General features: G+C 36.3%; 1 long non-coding RNA gene across 1 annotated transcript; it reads right to left on the bottom strand.

The window, feature by feature from the left end:
* Positions 1–1,564: 1,564 nt before the first annotated feature.
* LOC116652964 lies at positions 1,565–7,530 on the bottom strand. Its single transcript, XR_004306234.1, has 2 exons — positions 4,017–7,530; positions 1,565–2,085 (listed from the first exon to the last, which is right to left on the bottom strand). It is a non-coding gene; the product is annotated as an uncharacterized LOC116652964 (long non-coding RNA).
* Between the last annotated feature and the right edge of the window lie 1,308 nt (positions 7,531–8,838).

The following is an 8,838-nucleotide window of genomic DNA, read 5'->3' as shown; positions in this document are numbered from 1 at the left end:
TAGGAAGTTCCACACAAATATGCACAAGAACTTCTTTACAGTGAGGGTGATGGAGCACTGGAACAGGCTGCCCAGGGAGGTTGTGGAGTCTCCTTCTCTGGAGATATTCAAGACCCGCCTGGACGGCCTTTCCTGTGTGACTGGTGTAGGGTGCCTGCTTTGCAGGGGGGTTGGACTCGGATGATCTCTAGAGGTCCCTTCCAACCCCTACAATTCTGTGATTCTGTGATTTTTATCATCCCTGAAGTGGTCTGGCAGTAGGACTCGATCGCTGTAGATCCTTTCCAACTATTCTATTCTATTCTATTCTATTCTATTCTATTCTATTCTATTCTATTCTATTCTATTCTATTCTATTCTATTCTATTCTATTCCATTCTATTCCATTCCATTCCATTCCATTCCATTCTTCCGCTCTGCTCTATATACCAAATGAGACATTAAGTACACTAGGGACGCACCTAAGATCACCGCAGCCATTATAAAATTAAAAATGTAAAGAGAGGATAAATCCCTCTTGCGTGGCAAGTACAGCTGATTGAATTTTCATGCCACATGCATTTAGATAATCTCCAAGTTCTTCTGGCATAAGACTGCTTTTTAGGACATCTGTTAAATTATGCTACCAAGGAACAATTCAGAGTTTAGATTGTCCCTGGACTTTTATAAAATGTGACCAATGATCAAGGTCTGCTCTAGATCCTATAGATTCTAGTGACATTGTTGGCATTTTCCATGTTACTTCTGACTATTTCCTGTTGTTTATTCATTGTTTGTGCTTTTTCCTTCACCAAAGCACATTGAGGTACCATTTGCTGAACTGTATGAGGAGAACAGGTTTCACAACAGTCTTGCAAGGAGATTCACACTGAACCTCTACAGATGAAAGAGCAGTGGTAGAGCACAAGTTCATGGCTAGGAACACTGACAGGAAAAGTAGAAATGCCCTTACTCAGTCACTGCCTGTTTCTGGTTTACCTTTGTTGCGCCACAGCTGAGGTCCTTGGTCACAGAATTTGCCCAATACTTGAATTTAATATGCACAATTTTTGCAGAGGAAGAGGAGATGTGATGAGAGTGTTACAGGAACATGATGTTTACATTCAGACAGCCTTGTCTGACAGAGTCTGTGGAAAGGAAGCTCACTCCCTCCTCAAGTGATTATGTGGTTTATGCTTTATACACATACAAACACAGACACACCCATGCTCATTTGCACATAACAGTTGTGATCAATCCCAACAACTATTCACAATTCAATCATTGCTGCATCAAACTGGAAGCCGAGTTGTTTGTTTCTATGGATATAACTGCTGGTCTAAATAAGGTCAAGATTTCCAAAATAATTACCGATGGTGGATCCTCAGACAATGAGTTTATCATTGTGAAATTCATTTTCTGAAGTTGCGTTTCTGAAAATGAAGTTTTCAAAGCCATTTTAAACTTCACTTACAAAAATTTGAAGTCACCTTTCCATGTCCTATTTTTTGTCTTACTAGTAAAAGCTGAGCAATGTGAAAGAGTGTAAAAGCATCACCGCATTGCAAACACATACTGAATGTGGTGGTTTATGAAGGGGTTTTTATTAACATTAAATGATAAGATTTACTCAGGAACACACTTACCTTTAAGAATGTCCTTCTGTGTATGTTTAAGTGCTTTCCTGAACAGAGAAGTTTTTCTAAACTGATTCAGTAACAAAGGAACCGGATTAGAAATAAATGTAAATATCAAGGATGTCTTCAGACTTCAGTAAGTTAAATATGTTGGAAGTACTTTATGTTTTGTCAACGGAATAATGGAAGAAAGCACAGGATGGAGCATTCTGGAAGAATTTTTTTCCCCTCTTATTTTGTAATTCAGTACTATATGGCTTCTCCAGACCTCTTCATTTTAGTAGATATCTTATAAATATATGTGTGGTTGTCACTATGTAGACAATATATGTGATACATAAATATGACACATGGAAACAAATAACCACATGGCATGATGCTGTAGCCTGAAAAAGGAGGACAGTCTGGTTGCATGATTGAACTTCCAGATGTGCTTGACCAAGATTCCCGGTTCTTCCTCTCAGTCACACTAATAACAAAAGAGAGAAAATTCACTGGCTATACAATTCCTCCCAGCACTATTCCATGAGAAGTTTTAAAGTGGACTGTATAGCAATAAACATTAAATACAAATTTAATTTGCATGTAGCTTTAGCTAAATTGGGAGTGTTCTTCACACTGAATATCCAGATTTTCTTATTATTCCCATCCCAATCCCTGGTGCCCTTCTTATAAGTTGGTTAGCAGCTCTGATCCCTACAGAGCTCTTAAGCTTCATCTCTCTTCTGCTCAGAATTTAGAAAATATGTGGTTTTGGATAATTGCCTGTAGGTTAGGCTGCCCCGATTAAGCAGTCTCTACCATCCCTATTTTGTTATACAGTTATACAGAAAAGTAACCGAGCAGCAGATAGAATCACATGAATTAGGTCCTGAAAATGTAACATTTGCAATGCTGTTCATCTGCCCTGCCAGGAATTGGCACGCATAAGTATATGTTCCACTTTATTATTAATCACTTCCAGTGACAGAGCTTCTATAATAACCAGTACCACAATCGCCACAGTTTTCTTATTCTGGGAACAGAGAGGCTTTAAGTGGAACCTAAACAAACTCAATTGTGCTGCCCACAGCCTGGCATGAAGAACACAGCTGGATGACTGTGTGACACACACATGCACGGTTATCCACTGCTGCCAGAGTAGGCAGATCTTATGTGCTGTGGGCTGGTAGTTTGCACTGAACTGGTGCTGATACTAAAATGAGGCCTCACATGCAAGTTACTATTCCTATGGTTCTCCACAGTGAGATGTTTATAGGTGGGAGATTATAGATGCCTGTGAATTGAGATACTGGTTGTCTGACAATAGTTTTGTTTGAGGCTGCTGACTTGGTTCTGCAGGCCTTGCAGAAAGGGTAGTTAGTCTTGCTGTATCACATTCAGAGGAAGAAAAGTGGGTAGATAAACTTAAAACTACTTTTTCTTGTTTCAGTAGTTGGATATCCCTGTGGTATCGTACTGAAATGATAAATTAGAAGATTTTCCACCAAACTGTGATTTTTTACAGGTGATGAATCTTTCCAAATGCTTTCTAAAACCTTCAAAGTAAAGCCAGAATATAGAAGATTTTCTAAAGTAAAGAATATTTAGTCACTCTTCATTATTCACCTTAACGTTTTGCTGTGTATTTTTCAAGGCTTTATTTTTTCTGAAGCTGCTTGTTTGGGAGAGCTTGGACAATTTCTGAGCATGTAGGAACCTCTGTTTCACTAAAATTCCCCTCACTGTTAGGGAAAATGTAAGAAATTCAGTAGTAGCTGCTTATCTACATCTCCACATGCCTGTTTGGTTTGTAAGCTTGTTTGGTTGGTTTATGGATTGTTTCTCTAGAACCTTCAGAAAACATGAACCATCAGTATGATGGCCACTAACTCCTTACTTTTGCAATCACTCTGTAAACATGCCATCTCTCCTAGAAATAGAAGGGCAGAGAAATCCTGCATGCAGCTCAGTTGAGTTTAAGCTCAACACCATCTCATGAAACAGCAGAAGGCTCATTTAACACAATTTGACTCCTAAGCTGAGAACTGTTGATGACTGAAATCCCACTCCATCATTCTCTGACAGAAAAGCACTAACTGCAAGTAGGACAGTTTCTTAAATCAAGAAAAATATAGAGATGTGAACTCAAGCACAACAGGGAAACGTCAGATTTCATATAGGGAGCTTATGCAAATCTGTTATGCATTACACTGATTCATGTTACACTAATTAATATGTGTGTTGATGAGACAATACTCTAATGTTTCTGAATAATTGTAACAAAATCAAAGACAGATTTTTCCTGCTCTTTCTACAGTGATTATCTCAGAATTATTTAACACTGTCCAACTTGCTCTCACATTTGTTCCAGTTCATCTTTGCAAATCCTTCATGGGAGTTGTTTCTTCATTTTCCTACCTGGATTAATCTACTGCTCTCCTTTACTGATCTTTCTCATTTCCAGGTCTTTCTGTTTTTTCTCACTTCTCTGATGTTTACAGGATGAAAGAAGGACTTGTTTTCCTGGTCTGTAGAAGCCTTTCATAATCCCTCCATAAGGCTCCATCAGGGCAGGCTTTGGCTTGAAATCACAGCTTCAGTGCTAAAGGTTTATCCCTATCTGCTTTTCCCTCATCCTTCTTCATGTGGGTTAAGGAAAATGATGTTGTGGTCCAGAATCCAATCTATGCATGAACAGACACAGCTTTCTCTAATATGCTCAGTGGATGTTTCAGTTTTCATCAGAAAAAAGCTCTTTGAAGTCATTCTTTATTACTTGAAATGTTTGTGGATCTTGCTTGTTGAACTGGATTGTTCTTACTCTTTGACTGGATGAGGTGCTTGAGTAAATTCAGTGAAAACATGTGCATGTGAAGATATAAAAATGTGGGTATTTTTTTGCTTATCTACCAAATCTTAATTTTTGTTTGAAATAAAATTGCTTGCACAAATGTCTTAAGCTCAACATGAAAGAATGATGAGAAACAATTGAAGAAAATGCAGTATAAATTAAAAACAAAAGCAAGCAAACAAATAAAAAGTAAAACAAGTAACCAAAATATTTTAGTGCAATTTTCACAGTCCTTTTGCTCTTCGTATCACTTCTGCGCCTCTTTGTATTGCAGTGCAATCTTCTTAAGCTGGAGAATTATTTCTCTTAATTTTGTATAATATCTCCATCCTCTTTTCTACTCAGGATCAGTCTCATTCGTTCAAATGAAAAGTCAGCTTCTATACTCCTATTATGTTCCAGGCACTTTTACTGTTTCCAGTTGGATTTGCTTGGGTAGTCTACCTTCTCTTTTCCTTCACACCTGAGCCATAGAACAGTTGTCATGTGGAAGGCTCATGTGCTGCATCTGGACACACGGTCATGTTTGTAGACTGAGATGGTAAGAGCAGTGAAGAGCATTCAGTTCTAACCACTCGTGTTCCTGCATTTATGATTTCCTCAGACTTTTGCATCATTAGATGACTTCTATTCCAGTGTTCACTTTGCCTCAAAAAATTGAGGGAAAATAAAAATATTTTAACATAAATATTGTTACGTATTGTTGAAGATCATTTATGATGTAATATGCCTGTATGAACCAGTGATTACCTGAAAATAGGTTAATATTAATGAAGTTGATATTAGGTGTATGATTCATCATAGTATCATATCTATATATATCTATATGTATCTATAAATCTATGATGATATGATATGATATGATATGATATGATATGATATGATAGGTGTATGATTAATTTGTATGTATTTTTGGAGCTTATATATTCCTCTGTATGAATGACCATGCAAACAAAATCCAGTACATCTCAGCTCAAATGCACATTTAATCATGAGTTGAATTCTTTGCATCTGTGTGGTCAGCAGAAAATAAAAATAGCCGAGGTTCTTCTCTCAGCCCACATGACTTAGTAAAGAAAAAGAGACTTTGCATTTTCCTTGTCTCTGTGATTAAAATCACAAAAATTAATAGAGAAAAGCTTTTGAATCCCTTGATTCGGAGAACATTAACTGAGAATTTCTTCCCAGCAACGATAAACAAGCCAGAACATAGTCCAATTTTCTGTTCCTGTAAGCTTACCATATTTTTCACATATTTAAACTTATATCAATCTGCAAATTAGGTATTGCGAGTGAAGGAGAACTTCAAATAACAGAGAGGTATTTGTGTAGTAGTGGATTTAGGGTTTTGTAACAATTTTTATCGGTACGAAAGAAAATGCCGATTCATTGAAATCAAATAATGAAGGAGCACATTTTGGCAAAAGACTCAACTGAAAAGTGCTTCAAATGAATGGATTAAAATAGTTTGTTGTGAACAATTCCTTTTATTTGAAAACATCTTTCTTCCCTTCTGTTTCTCCTTTGCCTTGTCTCTCTCCCTCTCTCATATTCTTGCTCTCTTGCTCTTGGCTATCTGCTCTTTTTCTTGTTTCCTCTTTCAAAATTATCTTTTATTTTAGATTGTTTTGTTTTTTTTTTGAGATTCTTTGAGATTTCAGCTTGTAAGGAAAAAAAAAGGATCAGAATAATCTTCAGTAAATGAATTCAGTTACTCCCACTGCAAGTCAGTGTTCCCCACCTCCACTAGTCTTGTGAGTGTGAATGTATTTACCTCTCTTTATGCTTAGATTACATTATTTATTTCCAAGACAGTGTCTGTGCTTCCACACTGGAGCACAACCATTTCTTTGCCTAATCCGATGATCCTTCTTCTTAGACATTTCCAAACAGCCATCACACCTTCTCCTTTGACTTCGTTTGCTGAGCTAAGACATCTGCTTCTGACCACCTTACAGACAGGAGGTTCCTTTTTAGTCTGTGCTGTCTTGGCAACCCTTTTTCTGACTATGACTCCGCATAATATACCCAGTGAGGCCTCACCTGCACCTAGGATAATAGCATAAAATAATTTCCCACAATAGCAACCCAGTGGCCTTCTTTTTTTTTTTTTTTTTTCCTTTTCCTCCTGGGTGGATATCACATGCAGATCCTGTGCGATCAAATCAAATGCCAAAATACTTTCCACCTACTCCCTTTGGCCACTGCAGTCCAAACTTAAAACATGAAATAATCTAACTCCAGAGTGCGATCTTCCACATCCTCGCATGTCATCTTGTTCCATTTCTACTGTTCTCAGTCCTTTAAGTCATTGCATCCCTTTTTAGATAATGTTTGAAAAGTCCAACATTTTTCACAGATCAGAAAATATGTTTGGGGTCCATTTCTGCTATTCTTGAACATGTTACCTTTTAGTACAGAATTAATTCTCTGTTTTGCACATATATAGCATTAGGTGATATTTTAACTGACTGCAGTATATGAATACTGGTACCCATGATCTGTGCAGTTTGATAAGTATGAACATCCAGCTCAAGTGTTTGCAGTATCATGTTGGTCATTGGTGCTCTGAGCACACATACACTCACCCCACTGCACAATTCTGGGGCCTGAGCACAACTGGGGCCTTCAGGGAGTGCTGCAGTGTCAGCTGGAACCAAGGCTTCATGCAAAGAAGGAAAGAATTCCTTTCCAAATGTGTATTACATCCTACGTGCTTCAAATCTTCATCCTGCATGCTTAAACCTTGCTTGTGGTCTTAAGAGTCTTGTGAAAATGTCAAGCATACTAAAACTGAGGTTGTGAAGATGTAAATGCAGAAAATCTGTCTGAATAGGCACATACACTGTTTCAGGTTTATACTGATGGTGATAAAATAAACTTTCTTCCTTTTCTCTTCTCAGTTAGAAGGGTGGGCTTTCTAAGTACTGCAGAAATACTTGTGATCTGTATACTACGTCTGCTTTCACTGATTTAACTAAGGTAGGTAATCTGACATTTTAACTGACTGATATTGAGCCAAAGAAATAGAAAGAAGGAAAAACTTTGGATTTTTCTTTTCTTTTCTTTTCTTTTCTTTCTTTTTTTTTAATTATATATATATAATTATAATTATATATATATATATATATAATATAATATTATATATATATATAATATATATATATTTTTGGCACTCTTTTTAAGCAAATAATTAATTCAAATTGATCTTTAGAGTCCTGTACAGAACAGAGATGAGGAACTACGAAAATCTTTAAAATAGGTCAACGTCTTACTAATTATGGCTTTAATTAGTGACAGACTCTTTTTCTTCTTCTTCTTCTTATTATTATTATTATTATTACTGTATTTTACCATGTTTAATAGGAGTCAGAGATATCCCAATTTTGTTAATTTTAAGAAAGTTGTATCCTTGTTTTTTAACGAACTTCACCAATTGCCAGATTACCTGAAAGGGTATATGGTAAAAAATTGAAGAACGTTCTTTCAATTTACCGTCAAAGCTCCTCTTTTCATTTTATCCATGAATTTCTGTAGACAGAAAGTATATAATCCAAAGGAAGAACAAATAACAACAACAGTAAATAAGTATGAAAAATAGTGGTGTAGACGTAGGAACAATTTAATGTCATCTGTATAATATTCACTGAAATAATGTTCCCTCACTTCATTGCCTCATGCTCAGGATGTATAGCAGTAAATCAAAACGTTATTCTTTGGATGGCTAAAATACATTCAGTATCTCTAACAGATCAGGTTAGTGAGATTTGGATGTTGTATTAGAGAAGTTTTAAGTTTGGAAAAGACCAAACGTTTCCTTCATTAAAAAAAATGTCATTAAATGGTGCATAATCATTATGTGCTTTAAAATTCCTAGTAGGGAAGACCAATGTTAAGATTATTCCCTGTTCCAGGCACTGTAAAGAGATGTCTTCAAAGAACTCCACAGTTATCTGGTGGGATTGTTAAGAAACACATGCTGTTGCCTTGCTTACTAACCCTGTTACCAGCTGGATTCATTATGATCAATTTACAAGTACACAGTTTGTTGCTGTAAGCAGAATGTTTCATCATGCATTTTCTTGCATGGAACGCTTATGTAAAATATGTTATTGACTCAAATAATGACCTTAGATTAGATTTTAACTACTTTTGGCCAAGTATTAGGTGAGTATTTAAGTTAAAATTGTTAAACACTCAATCTGTACTTTTTCTGCCTAATGAACAGAATTACTTTAATACAGTGAATTATAAGTTAACCGAAGCATGAAAAGTACATGAAGTTAATTTGGTTATTTCCAGGTGTTAAAGGTAAATCAAACAGTCCTTCAGTTATGTTTTATCATAGCAGTGTATTTCAGATTTGGTATCTTTCCCTTCTTTTGTGTT

This window comes from Coturnix japonica, chromosome 2 (assembly GCF_001577835.2).
Source record: "Coturnix japonica isolate 7356 chromosome 2, Coturnix japonica 2.1, whole genome shotgun sequence".
NCBI lineage: Eukaryota > Metazoa > Chordata > Aves > Galliformes > Phasianidae > Coturnix > Coturnix japonica.
The sequence above is the reverse complement of the archived record's forward strand: the minus strand, read 5'-3'. Positions and strand labels throughout refer to the sequence as shown.